Below are 21,653 nucleotides of genomic sequence, written 5' to 3' on the forward strand. Positions count from 1 at the left end.
TTTGTAGACCAGGCTGGCCTCGAACTCACATCGATCCGCCTGCTTCTGCCTCCCGAGTGCTGGGATTAAAGGTGTGCGTGCGCCACCACACCCAGCTCAAGGCATGTCTCTATGAGTTGCAGACCAGCCAGGTCTATCTAATGAGTTGCAGTCTAGTGAGCCTCTGACTCAAAGTAAATAAATGTACAGTGGTGGGTGATTGAGAATGACAACACATGTTGGCCTCTAGCCTACATATGTACATACACGTACACGCAAAAAGAATTAGCATGAAGCCATACCCCAACATGGCGGCTGGCAGAGGTGGTGAGGCTGAGGACCCCATCATCTTTGACTTTCTGCCTACTGAAGAGTGACGTCTCTGTCCCTCCCCCCCTAGTGAGCTGTGGCAGCTTCTGCCAGTGAGACAATGAGGCCTTGTTTGTTCGCAGAGTCAGCCAAGGCCAGACTATCGCACCAGGCTCCCTCTGGCTGGATCCAGATAAGCACACACACGCTACATGGGAGACCTTGAACAGACAGATCCTGCAGCCAACAACTGCCAGTCAGTCTTCTCCAGCACAGCAGCCACCCTAGCTGCACTGTGAGTCCTGACAGACACCTGCTTCTGTTAGGGGAGCCTCCTGCCTCCTCCCTTCATCCCTGTGGTAAAAGACTCCACAAGAAACAAATTCTAAGCCCGACAAACAAACAAACAAACAAACAGAGGCTGGAGAGATGGCTCTGCAGTTAAGAGCACTGGCTGCTCTTCCAGAGGACTCCGGTTTAATTACCCCGCCCCCTCCCTGCCCCCCCCCACCGCACCTACACAGTCTGTAACTCCAGTCCAAGAGGATTTGGTGCCATCTTCTGGCCTCTCCAGGAACTGCACATATATGGTACAGAAACATACATGCAGGCCAAACACTTAAAATAAAAACAAAATAAAATAATCTGCTCTACTGCAAGATTGCCCCAACACTCTGCCACTGCATTCCTCCCTAGGGTCCAGGCTTTCTTCATGTCATAATGACAGAGACTTCCATAGTCAGCTGGCCTCCTAATTCCATATTCCCACGTGCAACACTGTTACTGAATTTTGGGTCATGGTCTGTACCCTAAGGTTTAGTCATCCATTCTTAAGAAGTAAATTAAGGAGAGTCCTCCAGTGCTGCCACCTTAAGATGCGGGACAAAGAGCTGAAGTGACCTCCTCCAGTCTTATGTCCTGGGATGAGGTTCACACAGGTATGTAAAGGACAGGGCTGTGCCTTCTAAACAGCCTATTCAAGGTGTGGTCCTGCCCACCGCCAACACGGCATTGTCTCAGTAAGTCTGCTAGTCTCCCGTCAGTGGAGAGAAAAGATCCCCTTCTGGCTGGGGCGGACTTGACTTCTCCCAGCAGGGGATTGCAGGGCAGTCACTCTCATTGAGCCACTGTTTTAATAGGCTGAGAGCTAACGTGTCTCTTTGGAATATATTCACGTCTGGCACGCCTGTTAAGTACCTCCTCCAATTTATCCAGAACTTGGCAACAGTTAGGATTTTCTGTATAGGCGATGGGAGCTCCCCCCCCCCCCCCCCGCTCCCCAAATGGTAACAGGAAAATAGTGATTTCCGAGCTGGGAGAGGAAAATTTTACTTCCCTGATAAGCTGTCTGATTGATGGAGGTGAGGCCCTTCCACTCCCTCTCCTGAGAGCTGTGGAGCTAGGGGCACTATGGGAGCATCTCCTGACAGATGTCACAAGCCAACCAAGCAAAGGTGCATGCAACCTCAGGAGTGCATCACATCCTCGCGGAACTATGACACCTCAGCCGGCTTTGCCTCAGATGGAGGCCTTCGTCCTTGAAACTCCTGAAGCCCTACAGGCCTGGTGTCAAGACCATCATCCTCCAGAGACAGCAAGACTGCAATGCGATACATGCACACACCACACACACACACACACACACACACACACACACACACACAGAGGCACACAGACACACGCACATGCACACACATACACGCTCACACAAGTACACACACAGACATGCACACACACACAGACACACACACGCACGCATGTACACACAGACACGCACACATACACACACAGACATGCACACATACACATGTACAGACATGCACACATATACACACGCACAGACACACAAACACACGCACGTGCACACACATACACACGCTCACTCAAGTGCACACACAGACACGCACACACTCGCACACACATACACATGCACACACCCACACACACATACACACTTCCTGTGTGACTTTCCTATGCTAATTCCTGGCACAAGCCCTCTCCTACCCTTCCCATATCTTGCCCTGTCTCCCAGCTGCCCAACCCATTGACCTGTTTGTTTTTATTGTTTTGCATTTCTTTTATTTTGGTTGATTGATTGATGATTGATTGCTTTTAACAACTACAGATTTTGGAGCCCAGGGCTTCCTGCAAGCAGACCACAGAGCTTCGGCTCTGCCCCCCTAATTCTCTCTCTCTCTCTAAGTATTTTCTGTGAAGAAAGCTGACAGAATCTTTCAAAGAAGATATCGAATCGAGGGAAGTATTTGCAACGAGAGCTAAAATTGCTTCTCCAAAGAGCATTTTTAATGACCCCTCTGAGGCTGGGAAGCATCCTGAGAGGCTGGGAAATTGAGATGGCTTTTTCTAACTCTAGTTGCTGCATCTTCTGTACCAACCCAGCCCATTCTTCACCTGCTGGGCCTGTGTGGTCCTTCCTGAATACCCCGCCTAAAGATGCGGGGTTGGGGGGGGGCGCAGCACCGGCCTGGGGTGGGGGTGGGGGGACAGGGGGGTCTGTCTGACCTGGAAGTGGACTCACACTTACCACAGGAAGGGAGCTCAGCAGCCCTTCAGACCTCTATTGACTGTCTTCCGTGCACCAGGCACGTGCATCCATCAAGGGAACGTGCCTTCAGGTTGGACCATTTAAACCAATTAATTCTCTGGCTGCCTTAAATCAATCACAGTGGAAAAGCGGGGATGAACGTGTGTCTGAGTCACAGGAAGCACTGAGAGACAGCCGCTTCCGCATGGGGCGGAGGGACACTATTCTCTTTATAATAAACCTATTTTCCACACAAATAGAAAAGAGAAAAACACCTGCGTTCTTTTCTGCCAAAAGTCAGATTTGCCCCCTCTTTCCTAAAAGGCTCATTTAAGGTGGAGGCTTCTGACGCTGTGTGGCTGGCCTTGCTACTGGATACACTGCTGTTCTTAGGGACCATCTTGGCCACCTTGGGACCTTAAGCCACTTGCCTGGCCTCCTCTTCCAGGTGCCAACAGCTCACACCCCAGGGGGAGAACTGCAAATATACGGTGTAATACAACATTTGGTTTAGTTCGGATGTTACTGTTTCTTTAGGCTTTTGGCTTTTTTAGGCAGGGTCTCATGTAGCCCAGGCTGACCTCAAATTCACTATGTAGCCAAGGTGTCTCCACCTCCGGTGCTGAGATTACAGGTGTCCACGGTCCTTTATTCTGTTTGCTTTAGACAGGCTCTTGATATGCAACCCTGGCCTGAAACTCACAGCAAACCTCTGACCCCAGGCTACCAAGTGTGCCCACTCCCCCCTCCCCACCCCCACCCTCCGAACCCCGCTCCTAGGTCGGGTTCTCACAGACCCCTTCCGGGTGCCACTGAAGCCCCTGCCTCGCTCCTGGATCGGAAGCCTCGGGTCAGGTTGCTGCTCCGGGCTGAGTTTGTATTCCCTACACATATCCAGCAGCCTCTTCCACTAAACACGATATGAATGAATTTCCTGTGAGGCGAATTTTAAGCCCCAGCCTTTCATCTCGACTATAACAGGAACGGATCGCTGCTATCAGAGAGAGCCGCTGCGAAAAGAGGCCGCGCGTAATTGCCTCAAAAGGAGAAGGCCCTGGAGGCCACAAGCGAGCAGGTCCCCTCTGACACTCTGCTTGGATCTGACTCTGCTCCTCTCTGTGAGTTCTTGCCCCTCGTGGCCTCTCAGCCACCCACTCAGCCGCAGTGGGAGTTCCCGACGCGCTCCCTCCAGCACAAACAGCACCGGAAGCGAGGCCCAAGACCCTCAGTGGGGATGGGCAACCTCCATATCTCTCCTTTTCTTGAAGGATCACAGGACACCAGGGCAAAGGTGAAGAGGGACAGTGTTTCTTCCCTTTTTTTGGAGAGATCCTGATAAAACTTGTCCTTAGCTCCTTCCACTGACAGGGTTACTACATCAATTGCTGAGCCTAATAATTCACAAACTGTACTTACTCCCCCCGCCCCCCCCCCCGCATCACCGGGGTGCAGTGGATGGGTGTGACATATGGTGACGTGGGAAACAATCGCCACCACTGTAGCGTGTCTTTGGCTACTTTGTGGGTTCTTCCTTCTTCCATTCTTCTCCAGCCCTTTCCTTCTTCCCTTTCAACGCCCTAACACTAGATAAGAAGAAAAAGGAAAGACAGGAAAGGAAAAATAAAAAGGTCAAAGGTCAGAGGTCAGAAAGGGGGCAGCATTATCATTAGACTACTTCCTGCTGACTAGGGGCGTTCAGTTCCTGGGGGCAAGTTTAATCTGAAGCTGCCAGAGCTCGAGGCAAATCATCGTCAGCTGCTGCGGTCAGTCCAAATCAGCCCCATATCCCACACCTGGGAGCAACACGAAAACTCACTCTCATACTATCTCTGTGTTTTTCAAAGAAACCAAAACTCCAAAATTGTCAGTACATACCACTGTGGGTGTGAATGTGTGTAAGCATATATGTGTACACATGTTTGTGAGAGTATGACCATATATCCATGTGTATACACACATGTATTGTGAAAGCTTACATATGTGCACATGTGCACATATGCACATATGTCTGAGCATATCTGTGTTTGGTGCTTGTGATTGTGTGCATGTGTGTGTATGTGCATGCACATATGTAAGTATATATGTGTACTTGTATGGAAGAATACAAGTGTGTGTGGATGTGCACCCCACAGCTGCCTGTCCAACAAACTGAATCCAAGTTACACACAACCATGCCTTGTGTCTCCATAAGATTAGCTACGAGGCCGAGTGGTGATGGGCAGAGAGAGCAGGGAGCTCCGGGGTGGTGGTCGGGGGGTGGTGGTCGGGAGGGGGGGGAGGGGACACTTTAGGAGGGAGCAGGGTAAAGGGATGGGAAAGAGAGACAGAGCGAGAGCTAGGAGGGAGCTGAGAAGATGGGGAGGCAGCACAAGAGGCACTTCCAGCACAGTGCTGTGACTGGGTAGGGGCTCACGGTCAAAGTAGGCAGCTCTGTGAGGAGACAGGAGGTGGAGGGAGTCAGAGAGAGACCGAGCCTGCCCAGCAGGCTGTGGCAGAATCCCGAGAGGCTGAGAGATGGCCCCCCGGAAGCGCACACGGGAGAAGCATTGCGTGTGGAGGGAAGAGGCAGCTGAGCTGGGAGTCAAACATGGTTGGGTGGTGGGTGCAGGCAGGGCCAAGTGATCCGCACATAACTTAGGGGGTCCCTCCAGTAGGAGAGTTAGGTTAGGAGGGGTCCGGCCCATGGGAAAGGGGCTCATGTATGCTTTACCTAGGGGGTTTCAACACCAAGACGGGATTGCTCCACAGTGTGCTTTAGAGGAAGGGTTTTATTGTAGATATGAGGGGAAGGGGAAGAGTCCAGCGCAGAGAGAGACTGAACACGGCCAGCAGACTGGACCTGGCATGGGGGACGGGGGACGGGGGCCTCAAGGTGACAAAAGAAGAAGGCAAAGCAAAGACCAAGAGACAGCATAGCCAAAATACCGGGGTTATAAGGAGACATGAGTAGCTGCGGGGAGGGAGGCTCTAGAAAGATCAGAGGGGGAGGGGATAAGAGCAGAGATACTAGCTGGGCTCTGAAATGTGTAACAAGTACTTGTGGGCCGGCATGAGCTTTGGTATGCTAATTAACAGCCCTTTGTCTCTTCGGGTCGGCGACAGGAAAATGGCTTCTTTTGGTAGAGGAGCACCAGGCACTGGAAAAGAATGCTGGCTTTTATCAAACAGCCAGAAATTCTCCTATAGTCCAGATTGAGCCTGTTTCTGGGTATTTGGAAAGGACAGAAAGAGACAAGTTGCCATTGTCCCGTTATCTAAACTAAGGCACACAGGTTGTAAATGTGTTGCCTGTCTTGACTTAGAGCTTGCCCACCCCTTTGTTCCCCTATCGCTCTTAAATTCCAGGCCAAAGTCCAAGAGAGGACATGCCTGCAAAGAGCTGAGTCGAGGGTCCTAAGATCGGGTGACCTGGAAAGGCCCAGTCATCCACGTTTACTTCCTTGTTCGATCCCTTATGTCAAAATGTGATTGGTCAGCAGCACACCCGACTCCTGCTCCATCCTTTAAGATGTTGCACAAGTGCCCTTCCGGGACGCGCATGCGCAGAAAACAAAGCTTGCATCTTAAGCTTCTGTCTCTGAAGGGAGTTTTCTAAGCCCCACAAACCCAACGAAGTAAACACTGCAGGGAACGGTCAAAGTTTTTATGACTTTTGCTTTGCTTTGTTTTTCAAGACAGGGTTTCTCTGTGTAGCCTTGGTTGCCCTGGAACTCGCTGTGTTGACCAGGCTGGCCTCAAATTTATAGAGATCCACCTGCCTTTGCCGCCCAAGTGCTGGGATTAAAGGTGTGCGCCACCGCCACCACCGCCACCACCATCTGTATGCAGGCAACCCAAGGTCTCTGGCCCAGGCTACATTCAGTCTGTCTTCACACAGTCCTCAGGGAGGCACCTCCCCTCCATACTAAAGTCTGGGCTCTGCATCATTTTTCAGCACCCTCCCACGGGCACGGGATCTACAACCAAGGAAGGGGCTTTGGGGTTCCAGTTGCTGCCCCTCTCTTCATAAGGACCCAGGCTCTCGGCCAGCTGCAAGAACCACATGGAGCTCTGTGCCTGTGCGATGAGGGCTCCCTGTGTGCCCTTGACTTTGGGCCAGATCCTTGACTCTGTTGCAAACGGCTGTTCCCTCCCTTCAAGGGGCCTTAAAGACCAAGGTCTTCAACGCTCAGCTCTGGCTTCTTCAAGCATCCTCTTTTCTGCCACAAAGATCCACTCCTCAATTCTCTATCAACCTGGAGCCCAAAAAGACAAACCAGCTTTGGGCTAAAAGAATCCAGCAGAGCTACATACAGTGGTGTAGACTCTTCTTTGGTTGTTTTTGGTTTTCATGGTGGTGTTTCTCTGGGTGGCTCTGGCTGTCCTGGAACTCACTCTGTAGACCAAGCTAGCCTCCGACTCACAGAGATCCACCTGCCTCTGCCTCCCAGAGTTCTGGGAGTATAGGTGTGTGCCACGGTAGTGTACACTTTTTTTTTTTTTTTTTTTTTTTTTTTTGTATACACTCTTAAACTCAACCCTTGGGAGATAAAGACAGAGGGGTTGAGATTTCCAGGCCAGAATCAGTGTGTGGTGAGATCTTGTCTCAAAACGGGGTGGGGGGGGGGAAAGAGTGTGGAGAATAAAAGGGGGAAGGAGAGAGGAGGACGAACAAGAGAGGAAGAGGAGGGAGAGGATGAGGATGGAGAAGAGGAGGGGGAGAAGACCTGGCAGGCTCGCAGCAGGGGGAGCTCTTTTTTTTCCTCTGGCTCCTAAATAGAGGCATTTGAATAGAGCTTGATCAGGTCAGGAATCCCAAAGCAAGCATCAGATATAAAACTGGTTTCTCTGTTGGGTGTTGCTTTCAAAGACCCAGCTTTCGGCTTTGCAATTTCTCAAACAGAACAGCTGCTTCTTCAACAGGTCAGAGGTAGAGGGGGTGGCTAGGCCAGCAAGGAAGTGGGTGCTAACAGGCCCAACAACACTCCAATACTCCATGGGCTTAGGCATCAGACTGGGCCAGGATATTCTGTCTTAAAAGCAGGAGTTTTTTTTTTTTAGAGAGAGAGTTTGTGCCACCACATTTCTGTCCCTTTCTGAGCTTGATGGCCAGAGATTACAAATACTGGCCAGTGCCAGAGGGTACACAGAGGTCTGAGCAGTGGGTGATGTTGGCATAAGGTTATTGTGTAATTCAAATCCTGATGTCTGTATCCTCCCCATATCTGAATGCAAGTCTTGTTCTGAGAATCTCCTGTCTCAATGTTGTATAAGCTCGGCTCCCCAATAGTCCCCTTGTATGCCAATAAAGCAGCTTACAGCCAGTCACTAAGCAGCGAGGGAATAGGGCTCGACTTCCAGGGGAGGAGGAGCTAGAGGAGGAAGTAGGGGATTCAGCCCCAGGCAGAGGTGCAGGAGAGATGAAGAAGACTCAGCTGGAGCAAAGAGTGTAGGAACCAGGCCCGACTGGGATGCCTGTCTCTCTTGCTGTTTCACGTCCTGTTTCTAGCAGCTTCCACGTCTGTGTTTATCTTGGTTAGCTAGTCGTGTTTACTGCTCTGAGAACGCGCCCCTCCCTTCCTCGAGACTTTTCCTCCTATGTGCGATTACCTCTTGAGGGATTTCACCTGGGAGGAGGATTCCTGTTTAGCTGCCTATGAGAAGGCTCTTTGGAACTCTGAAAGGAGGAGAAGAATAAACCGCTGCCGCGGCCGCTGCTGCGGCTGCTGCTCTGGCTGCTGCTCTCTTAGCATGAAGGACCCGCTGTGTTAGTGTGTGTGTGTGTGTGTGTGTGTGTGTGTGTGTGTGTGTGTGTGTGTGCGTGTGCGCGCTCATGAGTTAAATCCGCAGTCCCTCGCCCTCGACTCGGTACCGTGGTGGCACAGGCGCCACAGAAAGAACTAAAAAGCAAGTAACTTGGGGATTTTAGCAAAGATGGAGTCAGGATAACATAGAGGGCTACGAACAGACTTAAACTGCTCAAGATTGGGTTGTAAAGCTTTATAAACAAATATAAAAGAGTCTCAATTATTTGTGTGATGTTCAGTTAAGAAATAAACTATAAGAAACCAGCACGGTTTTATACAAACAAACAAACAAACTTGTAACAGGGTGCCTCTCCCCTGTCTCCAGGCATCTGCCTCTGAGTCCTCCGCTGTAAGACTCATCTCACTGAAGAGACCATGGATGCAGAGCTAAGCAGAAAGTTTCTGCTGTGCGAGACAATATGGAAAGCCCATAGCATCAGGAAGCTGTGAGTGGACCAGGCAGAACTCAGGGAAGTCACACCTCTGCATATGAGGCTCAGGGGTCCTCATGGCCCTGCCTTCCCTACTAATAGCTACCCTTAGGAGAGTGTGGTTGGCTGGTCAACCACATTTTGCTTTCCCAGTAATGACATCAGCCACTCAAGATGTCCCAGTTCAGTGAGCTTCAGCTCTGGGCTGGAAGCCCTGCCAACACATCCCCGGTATCCGCAGGCAGCTCATCCTGTCTCTGCCCTCCACCCTCATCCTGGGTGCCTGGGCAGCTTGAATATGTGAAGATCTATATAGTACCAGCCCTTCTTTAAAAAGAAATCACAGCCAGGCATGGTGGCTCACACCTTTAACCCCAGCATTCACTCGGGAGGCAGAGGCAGGCGGATGGCTGTGAGTTCGAGGCCAGTCTGGTCTACAAAGTGAGTCCAGGACAGCCAAGACTACATAGAGAAACCCTGTCTTGAAAAACAAAAACAAAAACAAACAAACAACAACAAAAAAAAAAACCACATGCCCCTTGGTCTCCTTTAGGAGAGGATGCAAAATGCCATAGAGCAAAGCGTAAAAATATGGCTGGGTGTTGAGGTGCAGCCCTGTAATCCCAACAGTCAGGAGGTGAAGGCAGGAAGTGTGATCTAACAGGAGGTGAAGGCAGGAAGTGAGATCAAGGCCTGTCTAATCTACATGGTGAGTGGAGGCCAGCCTGACCCAAGAAACAGAGAGAGAGAGAGAAAGAGAGAGAGGGGGGGGAGGGAGGGAGGGAGGAAGGGAGGGGGAGGAATTAAAGATTAGAAAAATGGAAGGCAGGGAAACCCAGGTTGGCCCACATACTCGGCTTGCCGTGAATCCCCACGCCATGTCACAGGTCCCAGGGTGGCAGGAAGACTCTCACTGGACACTTTCAGGTCTCCCCACTTCCAGAGCCTTGAGCTGAGTAAGCTTCCATTCTCTATCAGTTACCCCGCACCAGGTATTGTGTTATAGTAACAGGAACCGAGCCAAGCCATCTGCAATTCCCTGTGCTCTGTTGTGGCCTTGAAAGAACCACAGACAGCACAGCCTCCCACCCCACCCGCCTTCAGTGACCTCAAACTAACCACTACAAACTTCAATTTACCAACCGATGGCTCAGGATATAAGTTTTTGTTTTATTTTGCACACACACACACACACACACACACAAAGATAGTGTTCTCTGTTGTCTTTCTCAATCTTCTTCCTCTTGAAGGGGAATGGAAATAGGATAATCTTCATGCAAGGCTTGGGAGAAGTGTATACTTTCTGGTTTCTCCTCTCTCTCACTCTCTCACTCTCTCTCTCTCTCTCTCTCTCTGCACCTCACTCACTCTCAATGAGTGGGGAAGTGTGCCTGCGGTGACTTTTCCTCCATCACATCTGCCATCGGCATAGTCCTGCCGGTTAAAAGTCTATTTTGGGGTTTCCATACGTAAATCATACAATCTTAGAATGCCTGACACATTTTTCCACAGCCTCTTCCACTGCATGTAGTTTCAGCAATGTTCCTCAGAGTTCGACAAAATTAACAAAATCTTTGCCTAAAAATAGAGAGCGCACACCAGCTCCTGCCAGAGTCGGAAGTCAGATCCCGCATCTGCTTCACAAGGCTGGGAGGGTCGTGGGGGACACAGACTGGCTGCCCAGAGCCCCTCCAAGGCTCAGCAGTCCTCAGTGGCCAGAGCTTAGCCTGGCACCAGTGCCAGCACGCAGTTGGGACTGCCCCCACTCCGACAGTCCTGGGAAGAGGGTCACTGTGTGGCGTAAAGGCCCAGTAACATCTTCAGTGGGGCCTCTGGGAGGGGCTGCGACTGTTCTGGAGTGTTGGGCATCTTCAGCTGAGGCCTGCACGGTGCCAGCATGACAGTGGAGCCGGGTGTCTGCTCACTTTTGCCTGAGGGTCCTCTTAACGGGCCCCTCACAGTTCCTTCTCCCCTGTGTGGAGACTCCTATCCCAGAGGTTTTCTTGGACTGAGAAGTACCATTTCCTCTGATCTTCATCGCGTTTGCTTTTCCTGCACAAGTTCTCATGGCTTTGAAGAAGGGCCACCCCTCCCTGTTCTGGTCCCTCTAGGGCCCTCGGAGTTGCCTCACACTCATGTCTCATAGGCCTGGTTGTGAGGGAAAAGAGCCAAATCCTCACAAAATCAGTTCATAAGATGCAGGGCTGAGAGGCTGGAGAGATGCTCAGTGGCTAAGAGTTTAGAAAGGCAAACGGATGTGCCTTGCTCACAGACCTCAGGTTAAAGATAAACAGGCTTCAGGTACCTTCCCAGCCCTCTTCCTATGCAGGAGACCAAACTTTGCCTGTCAGGTCTAGATACAGTCTACCTTGTTACCAGGCTTTCTTTTACCATCCTTTTAGCTAAAGGTCAGGGACTGCTCACAACAATTGTACCTATATCTTAAAGCGTCCAATAAGGTGCTTTATGAATGTTGGAGAGTCTAAGAAAAAAAAGTGTTTCAGGCTTGATAAATGCAAGTTATGAGCTTTTGCCATCCTGCTCTACAGAAGGTTTCTGCCCTCCCCCACGTTACTGTTCCACCGATGTCAGAAAGATCCATAAGGCTTCTGCCGTTCCTAAGCTCATTTCAGAGTATTTCACGATTTTAGCACAAAGTTCTTTTCCCAGGCTTCTGCTATGCTATACGTCTACTGCCTTTCCTACAATGTGTGTTTCACTGCTGATCACAAACAATGATGATGCTAACATGGCTAAGATTTATCTCCTTTTACAAACATATAGGAGTCTTGTCAGCTACAGAAGATGCACCCCTCAGGTCAAATGGAACCCAGATAAGTACTGCTGATCAGCAGCCTAAGTTTCCCACCTGTCGCCCATCTCAGAGGGTGGGGTTCCTCCTCTCTCGGTGGCTTTGGGACTCCCTAACTACCCAATTGCCACCTTTCTGCACCGAGAACCAGCTGATTAAACCAATTCCCCCTTCCTAGCTGGTGTAAAACGCTTCTCTTTGTCGGCTCTGGGCCACTGGGAACGAGGTACCCAACCCTGGACTCCATGACTGGCGGGTCCTTCTCACTGACCTACAACTAGGACTTTTCCCACTGGGGGAGACGACTAAACCAGTCCCTCTGCCACCATCCGGCCACCGGAAAATTCTAGTGCACTAGTGGGCTATGTCCCTGGGCCAGCTCATCCACTGGTCATCGCTGGTCAGTGCTACCGATCTACTGAACAGTTTGTACCTACCTCTTTGAGTCACAATCCATCCCCTTTCAGGCTACCAATTTTAAATTTTAATGAGATATGAGATATAATATAAGATATGAAATATGCACCACACAACAGATATGATATTGAGAGGTTTATTATATGAGCATGGGGAGAGAAGGAAAGGGGGACCCCAGATAGAGGAGGAGGGAGAGGAGGAGGGAGGGTAGGAGACCAGGCTGGCCTCGAACTCACAGAGATCTGTCATCCTCTGCCTCCCAAGTGCTGGGATTAAAGGTGCCACCACCACCTGGCTAATAACTAATTTTTTTAAAATAAATATATTTTTTAAAAGAGAAGAAGCAGCAGAGCCTTCCTCCAATTTATTTTCTTCAAAGAGTTAATGAGAAAATAATCCTCCCACACCCTGGCTTGGAAAGCACAGCACCCACCCTTGAGTTAACCTGAGGTGGAGTGTCCAGCTGCTCACATGAACAACGCTGCCTCTGGAACCTGGTTTTCTTCAGTAGCTTTCAATGCTGCTTATAAATAGACCATCTGAGAGTCCAGTTGTCTCCTGAGATTGTAAATAATGAATGGGGCAAAATGCTGGCAAAAAAAAAAACCAAACAAACAAAAATAAAAAAACTAAAATCCCAGCACTCAAGAAATAAAACTGAACAAAAAAAACTTGAAAGTCGTTTCCAAAGTAAAACTTTAAAAAAAATAATAAATAAATGTTTTGCAGACTAGGGATATAGTTCAGTAGGTAAAGTGCTTGCCTTTCAAAAACAAGAGTCTGAATTCAAGCCCCAGGACCCATGTTTAAAAAAAAAAAAATCAGGGTGTTGGGCTGCTCAGCAGCTAAGAGCACTGGCTGCTCTTCCAGCGCGTACATGGTCCCTCACAGCTGCCTGAAACCCGGTTCCAGAGGATCCAGCAGGTCTCTGGCCTCCTCAGGCACTGTGCGCATGTGCTGCACAGACATACATGCAGGCAAAACACCCACACACATAAAGTAATTAATTAAAATGCATTTTAATGGGCTGGAGAGATGGCTCAAAGGTTAAAAGCAGCTTCTGCTGGCTGCTCTTCCAAAGGTCCTGAGTTCAGTTCCCACAACCACATAGTGGCTCACAACCATCCGTGGTGAGATCTGGTGCCCTCTTCTGGCCTGCAGGAAGAGTGCTGTATACATAATAAATAAATAAATATTTTTTTTAAAAATGCATTTTAACGGCCTATATAAAAGAACATACTTGTGCTGAGTATGTTCAAGTGCTGAGGAGGCAGAGGCAGGAGGGGCCCCAGGGCTCACAGGCCAGCCTTGCCTAACAGGTAAGCTTCTAGGCCAAGGAGAGATCCTATCTCAAAGGTATCTGACTTTGTCCTCTGGCCCCCACATGAATGTATACACACATTCACACATGTTCATAAATAAAATTGAAACAACTAAAAATTATTTTTGCAGGAATAGAAATTTCAGAAATGGAAGGCTATCCTTGGCTACATAGCAAACTTAACATTGTGCTTGATTTTAGCCAAAATGCTGAAAAGCAATACATAACAGCCATAAGGGTAACCTGGGCTTCAAGAAAGCCTCTCTTGGTTTGTTTTTGGTTTTTTTGTTTTGTTTTGTTTTGTTTTTTGAGACAGGGTGTCTCTGTGTAGCTTTGACTGTCCTGAACTCACTCTGTAGACCAGGCTGGCCTCTAACTCACCTCAATCCACCTGCCTCTGCCTCCAGACTAAAGGCTTGCGTCACCACACCTGGCTAAGAAAGCCCCTCTTAGAGCTCCCTCACCCCCAAAAGAAGAATAGAATTTTCAAAATGAATCCAGTTGATGAGGAGGAGCTCCTCCAATCTGGGCTGTCCCTGTAAAAACAGGCTGTCCCTCTCTGTGGCCTCAGAGAAATAAAGTGCCACCACCTACCAACTTGTGGTTCACAGACGGGTGCATCTGTACACGCGCCTGTCTTTTTCATGGTTGCAGAATTGTTTACTAAGAATTAGGATGAACTGGGCTGGAGAGATGGCTCAGAGGTTAAGAACACTGACTGCTCTTCCAGAGGTCATGAGTTCAATTCCCAGCAACCACATGTTGGTTCACAACCATCTATAATGAGATTTGTATACATAATAAATAAATAAATCTTTCTAAAAAAAGAATTAGGGTGAACTGACTCTCAAAAGTTCTTCTCTGACTCCCACAGGAGTGCACATAAAATAAACAAACAAGCAAATAAATAAATAAATGTATGGGGTTCTTGTTGGGTTGTTTTGTTTGTTTTTTTGAAACAGGGTCTCACTCTGTAGCCCTGCCTGGACTGGAACTCAGAGATCTGCCTGCCTTTGCATAAACAATAAATACATAAATAGATGTGATTTTTTTTTATTATTATTAAAAGAGGGAATGGAGAGATGGCTCAGTTGTTGAGAGGACTAGAGTTCAGCTCCCAGTACCGTCAGGTGACTTAAACCTGCCTGTAACTCTGGGTCTAGAAGACACGACACCCTCTTCCTGCCTCTGCCAGGACCAGCACACACACGTGTGCACGTGATCATACATGTGCACACATAAGTAAGCATTCATTCCCCTCCCCCCTCCCACTTTGAAACAAGGTCTCCTTATGTAGCCCTGGCTGTCCGGGAACTCATCGTGCAGACCAGGCTGGCCTCGAACTCACAGAGACCTGCCTGCCTCTGCCTCCTAAGCACTGGCACTGGGTTTAAAGGCATGCGCCTCCACACCCTACACCCTTTCAAAAAATTTTAATTGATAATAAAGCATTTTTTGTTTATGGAAATAATGCTATCCATGAAAGATTACAAAATACACAGAGGGGGGAAAAAGCACCACTGTGACTTTGTCATTGTCGCAGCTTAAATGCCTTTGATGTAGACTTGTGAATGCTGAGGTCCTTATCTGCATCTTTTCTGCTGTCATGTTTCAACACACCAGATCTAGAGAATGTCAGGTGCTTTTCAAACCGCGGCCCACATCCAGACTGTTAGCATTTCCATTGCAGCTGCTCAGATGCCCTGGTTTCGTGTTTGCATGTCAGCGGTGGGACGGCAGAGCAGAGCTATTCCCCGTTACTCCTCTCCCTCGCCACGGTCAGGTGGAAAGCTTTGGCTGGAGGCTCAGCAGGTAAGAGCACCTCAGGTGACCTCAGTCTCTGAACCCATGTAGTGGAAGGAGAGAGCCAACCCCTGCAAGATGTCCTCTGACCTCCACTTTGCATGTCACGGCACACAAAATACGGTGGTGGTGGGCAGGACTGACTGGGGAGATGTCTCCATGGGAGAGTGCTTACTGCGCACACATGAAGATTGGCAAGTCTCCTGCAAGCATGGAAAAGCGAAGCGGATGTGGAGACCCTCCTGAAATCTCAGCGCTCGGGAGCAGGAGACGGAGCTCCAGGGCCAAACCTGCTACCTAAAGTAGCTGAATAGGTGCGGTCTGGGTTCAGTGAGAGGCCCTGCCTCAGGAAGTAAAGCAGAGAGCAATCTATGAAAAACACCAGGTGTCGGCCACCAGCTGCTCCTCACTCAGACTAACAGCACGGCTGTCCCCGAGGGCCACGTCAGATTCTTCTAGCACCCCTGCCATGAAGAAGATGGATCAGCAGCTCCGGCTGCAGACCAGGCTCGACCGTGTAAAGGTTTCCCAGGCAGCTGCAGACTGGAAACAGTTCCGCCTGCAGAATGCTCTGCTGACTGGAATGTCTTCATGCACAAATCCCTTCAGACCCCAGAAAGTCTGTTCCTTCTCGTAATCATGTGTCTCGAGGTTTCTCAAGCCGCTTTTCATGAGGCAGTGAACATTCCGAGAACTAAATCTGAAGTCTGTACAAAAGCGTCTCTGTAACCCGTGCCGTGACATACAATCCTCTACTTGTCAGTCCTTAACATCTACCTCTCTGAATTTTCATGGATTTCCGTTTCACAAGGCTTAACTATTTTATATAGAGTGGCTGCAGCATACAATAAAACAGCATGCAAAAAGAGAAGAAGGAAGAGGAGGAAGAAGAGGAGGAGAGGAAGAAGGTAAAATGCCAGGTGTCAACCTCTGGCCTCCACACACATGCACACACATGTGCCCACACATGTGAACATGCATACAGATACCCATCACACATTTGGGTGAAAAAAAGTATTGAGAGCATGCATATCACCCCCACGAATATTCTTTATTTGCAAAGGGTCTTGTTATGGGGACCAGGATGGCTTCAAGCCGTCAATTCCCCGTCTTAGTTTCTCAAATGGTAGTATAAGCCACCCTGTCCATCACACATGCATAAATATTCATGTACTTGCATTAAGTAGTTTAATCATTGAAATTATGTAAATGTGAGATTATGTCTCATGATTTCTCTTTCAAGACACAGTTTCTCTGTGTAGCCCTGGCTGTCCTGGAACTTACTCTGTAGACTGGGCTGGCTTCAAACTCACAGAAATCTGCTTGCCTCCTTGGATTAAAGGATGTGTCACGCCAGGCGTGGTGGCACACGCCTGTAATCCCAGCACTCGGGAGGCAGAGGCAGGTGGATCACTGTGAGTTCGAGGCCACCCTGGTCTACAAAGTGAGTCCAGGACAGCCAAGGCTACACAGAGAAACCCTGTCTTGAAAAACCAAAAAAAAAAAAAAAAAAAAATTAAAATAAAATAAAATAAAAATAAAGGATGTGTCACCACAGCCCAGCTACTGGCTCATGGTTTTAAGAGAGGTGGTGGTAGCACACACCTTTAATCCCAGCACTCACTTGCGGGGGGAGTGGGTGGGGAGGTTGCGGGGAGCAGAGGCAGGCAGATCTCTGAGTTTGAGGCCAGCCTGGTCTACAAAGTAAATCCAGAACAGCCAAGGCTACACAGAGAAACCCTGTCTCGAAAGTGTTCATGAGTTCGCATGCTTGCATGTGCCTGTGAAAGCCAGAAGAGGGCATCAGATCCCTAGGAGCCAGAGTCAACAGGCGGTTGTAGGCCTCCCAACATAGGTGCTAGGAACTGAACTTGGGTCCTCTACAAGAGTAGTAAACACTCTTAACAGCTAAACCATCTCTCCAGAATTGTTTTCCTCCTTAAAAATTGTTCATCTCAGTCGGGTGTGGTGGCGCACATCTTTAATCCCAGCACTCGGGAAGCAGAAGCAGGCAGATCTCTGTGAATTCAAGGTCAGCCTGGTCTACAAAGCAAGTCCAAAGCAAGTCCAGGACAGCCTAGACTACAAGAGAAACCCTGTCTTGAAAAACCAAAAAAATAAAATAAAATAGAAAATAAAAATGTTCACCTCAGGCCCTCTGTTACAGTGACGAAATCTGACTAACACAAAGCACAGTTAAAGCCACTATGGCCTTACCTAAGCCCTGTCATTCATTCAACAAATTTCACTACAGAAAAATGTAGGATCCAGGTGGCCATTCCGCCATAAAAATAAAGAAACTAAGACATTTTAATATTTCAAAGCTAGCTGGGTGCCACATTGGTGGCGCATGCCTTTAACCCCAGCACCGGGGAGGCAGGGGCACGTGGATGGCTGTGAGTTCGAGGCCATCCTGGTCTACAAAACTGAGTCCAGGACAGCCGAGGCTACACAGAGAAACCCTGTCTTGAAAAAAATAAATTCCAAAGCCTTAGCTGGGTAGATGCCCTAAATTAACCCAACCACTTAGCCCCGTAGCCACTTAGCCTGTAGTCATGCCGTCTCCTCTCTTGTCTCCCGCTGAGAAGCCTCCCTCTTTTTCCTTCCCAGCTTCCTGCCTTTCACTTCTCCCTCTCCCTCTCTCTCTCTGCCCAACTACAGGCTGTCAGCAACTTTTATTATCCAACCAGGAATAATTTGGGAAGCGAGGTTTTACACCAATGTCATTTACCCAACATTATTTTGGATACATGAGAATTTGCTCATAGGATAATAAGGATCTTGGGGGGCAAACAGTTGAATACATAGTAGCTCCTGATGAACCCCAACAGAGAAACTAAGAAACTACGTAGAGCAGACAAATGAAAACACTAACACTTGGGCTGTGGACGGAACTGTGGGAAGGACTGCAAGCTTTGTCACAGGTGAAAGCAGTCTTGGCGGGCTTTGCCCTTGGACACACCATGGAAACTCCCTGAGTTTAACCTTGAGATAGCCTGGGTGGAGCCATCCTGGGCCTGGAATTCAGGAAGCCGACCTGGGGACTCCACCTGGACTATTGTGGTTCTAATCAACCTTCAATGGGACAGGGAGACCACCCTTGCACGTGACAGGCAGGCAGGCAGGCAAAGACAGAGAGGAGCAGCAGGTTCGGACCAGGGTTTGAGCGCAGGTGAATTGGGAAGAGGATCAGCAAACAGGCCGGACCAGCACACAGACCAGAGACACCTAGGGACCCGTCCTGTGGAACGGATACCGGAAGGTTCACTCTCTTTTCCCTTTAGCCTTTTTTCCCTCTTGTGTAAGCTAGCTGGGTTGTATAATAAAGTTTAATTGTTAAGAAACAGAGCCAACATGGAACCCAGTGGTAGAGTTTTGGCAGAGCATATGCCCTGGGTTCAATTCCCCCATAGCAAAGAGGAAGAAGAAAAGGAACCCCAAAGTCAGAAGAAAGATCATAATCCCTGTAAACATCAGCCCTCAGAGAGCTGAGGCAGAAAAATGGCAAGTTCAATGCCAGCCAAGGCATGGAAGGGACAGAGGAAGAGAGGGAGGGACAGTGACAGAAACTACAGCTTCTCCTACAATGCGCACGAGCTTATAACAGGGGTGGGATGAAGCCCCCAGCACTAGAAACTCCTAGATCAGGGCGGGTGAGATGGCTCATCAGGTAAAGACATGCATCCTCAAGTCTGACCACTTGTGTTCCACATGGAGGAAGGAGAAAACCAGTTCCCACAAGTAATCCTGTGACCTACACTCTACACAGAGAGAGAGACAGAGAGATATGAATAAATAACACTCCTAGAACCAATAAGACAGAAATATACAGCCCAATAGAAAACTTTAAGCCAGGCAGTGGTGGTGCCCACCTTTAATCCCAGCACTCTGGAGGCAGAGGCAGGTGGATCACTGTGAGTTCGAGGCCAGCCTGGACTACAAAGCGAGTCCAGGACAGCTAAGGCTATACAGAGAAACCTTGTCTCAAAGAAAAACAAAGACCAGGGAACACATACAATTTTCCTAAAGGCAATAGAAGAATGAAAGGATGCTCAGTCAACATTAAAGATTAAAATTAAAGTGACAAGGATGCTTATCCTACCCATCAGACTGCCAGAAACTTAATGGGATGGCATCTTCACAGGCTGGCAAGACATGGGAACTGGCATGAAGACAGTGGGGTGGATCCCTGTGGTGGTTTCAGTGAGAACAGCTGCCCCCCCACCCCACCCCACCCCCCCCCCCCCCCCCCGTAGGCTCACAGGCTTGAATGCTTGGTCCCTGGTTGGCGGACCTGTTTGGAAATGATTAGAGGTGTGTCACTGGGAGTGTGCTTTGAGGATTCAAAAGCCCATGCCATTTCCAGTTTGTTCTGTGGTGTCCCTGTGAGCTCAGCTACTGCTCCAGCGCCGCCATGCCTGCCTGCCGCCATGCTCCCCGCCATGATGGTCATGGACTCGCCCTCTGAAACTGTGAGCCCCAGTAAATGCCTTGTGTAAGAAGCCTTGGTCTCGGTGACTCTTTGCAGCAATAGAGAGCAACTCAGACAGTCCCCATCTCTGAAGGGCACCTGGCAAGTGTCAGCATCTCTGCCAAGCAGACCGATGTCTTCCAGGCATCAATCAGGGACAACCCTAAAAGCATGTCAAAATAGTCCTACAGCTGCAGCTCTGAGGGACGGCATTATTGGTTGGATAACTGGTTGGCAATATTACTTCATAATGACAAGGCCAGATGTGATGGCACATGTCGTTCATAGTCAGGGGCAGGTGGATCTCTGTAAATTTGAGGTCAGCCTAGTTTACATAACAAATCCCCCCACTGGGACCCTGCCCAAAAGAAAAGGTGGTGGGGGCTGCACTTTCTGCTCTAGCAGAGGAACTGAGTTCGATTCCCAGCACCTCAGGTTAGTTCACAGCTGCTTGTGACTCTAGTCCCTGAGGATCCCATGCCCTCCTCTGGCACTCCTTGAGGACCAGGCAAGCAAGAGGTGTGCTTACATACATGCAGGCAAAACACACATACACATACAATAAATGAGTTGTTTTGTTTCAAAACAGGGTTTCTCAGCTGGGTGGTGGTGGTGGCAGCGACGACGGCGGCAGCGCACCCTTTAATCCCGGGACTCAGGAGGCAGAAGCAGGAGGATCTCTGTGAGTTCAAGGCCAGCCTGGTCTACAAATAGAGGGTTGGTTTGGTTTGGTTTGGTTGGTTGGTTGTTTTGGTTGGTTGGTTGGGTTTTTGGGATGGATTGTTTGTTTTTTGGTTTTTCCGAGATAGGGTTTCTCTGTGTAGCCCTGGCTATCCTGGAACTAACTCTGTAGACCAGGATGGCCTCAAATTCAGATTATCTGCCTGCCTCTGCCTCCTTATTACTGGGTTTAAAGACATGGGTCACCACCATCCCGCTGAAATAAATGAATCTTTAAAAAGAACAAGAAAGAAAGAAACAAACAAAAGAAAGAAAGGGGGGACCCTAGTCATTAAAATGTCTTATGTGTTTCTTCACCCCAACTCCACCCCAATTCCACAAGCTTAGAAATAGCTCTTCCTGCACTAGGGCATGGTAACACTTAATATATGTAATCCCAGTACCAGGAAGGCAGAGGAAAGGAGTCCAAAACCAGGGCTGGAGACATGGCTCAGAAGTTTAGAGACCATCTCCTCTTCCAGAGGTCCTGAGTTCAATTCCCAGCAACCACATGGTGGCTCACAACCATCTAAAATGAGATCAGTGCCCTCTTCCAGCAGGCAGGCACACATGCAGGCAGAACATTGTATATATACACACAAACACAGAGACACACACATACATACATACATACATACACATATACATTGTTTTTTTTTTTCAAAAATAGTCCAAAACCAGCCCGTCTCAAAATCAAAACAAGCAAACAAACAAAACCAGAGAGAAGTGGTGCAGGGGTGAAAGGAGGAAGGCTACGAGCCCTTCTCTGGAACAAAGTCTCCGGGGTTTTTCTAGTCAGATCTCCAGCACTCACTAATCATTTCATCTGCTCCATCAGGCTTGCTCCCTGACACTAACATCAATGCACTATCTCCAGACCTATCTAAAAAGCAAAAGAAAAATTAGAAAGCTTTCCGACGTCAGGTGGCCAGAGTGTGCCACAGAGCCATAGAATTCCACTCTCGAATCCAGACCGTGTTGGTAGAAGCCAACCCTACTCCACCTGTTCCACCAGACTACAGACTAGACCACAGATTTGAAAGTAGAGCAAGGTCACCC

The 21,653-nt window shown here is 49.0% G+C and overlaps 1 long non-coding RNA gene across 1 annotated transcript in view; it reads left to right on the plus strand.

Annotated features, from left to right (window-relative positions):
* LOC311607809 overlaps positions 1-21,653 on the plus strand; it is a 307,121-nt gene that overhangs the window by 276,122 nt on the left and 9,346 nt on the right. The window lies entirely within an intron of this gene.

The sequence above is a fragment of the Acomys minous genome, assembly GCF_964271855.1.
Source record: "Acomys minous genome assembly, chromosome: 10".
NCBI classification, from domain to species: domain Eukaryota; kingdom Metazoa; phylum Chordata; class Mammalia; order Rodentia; family Muridae; genus Acomys; species Acomys minous.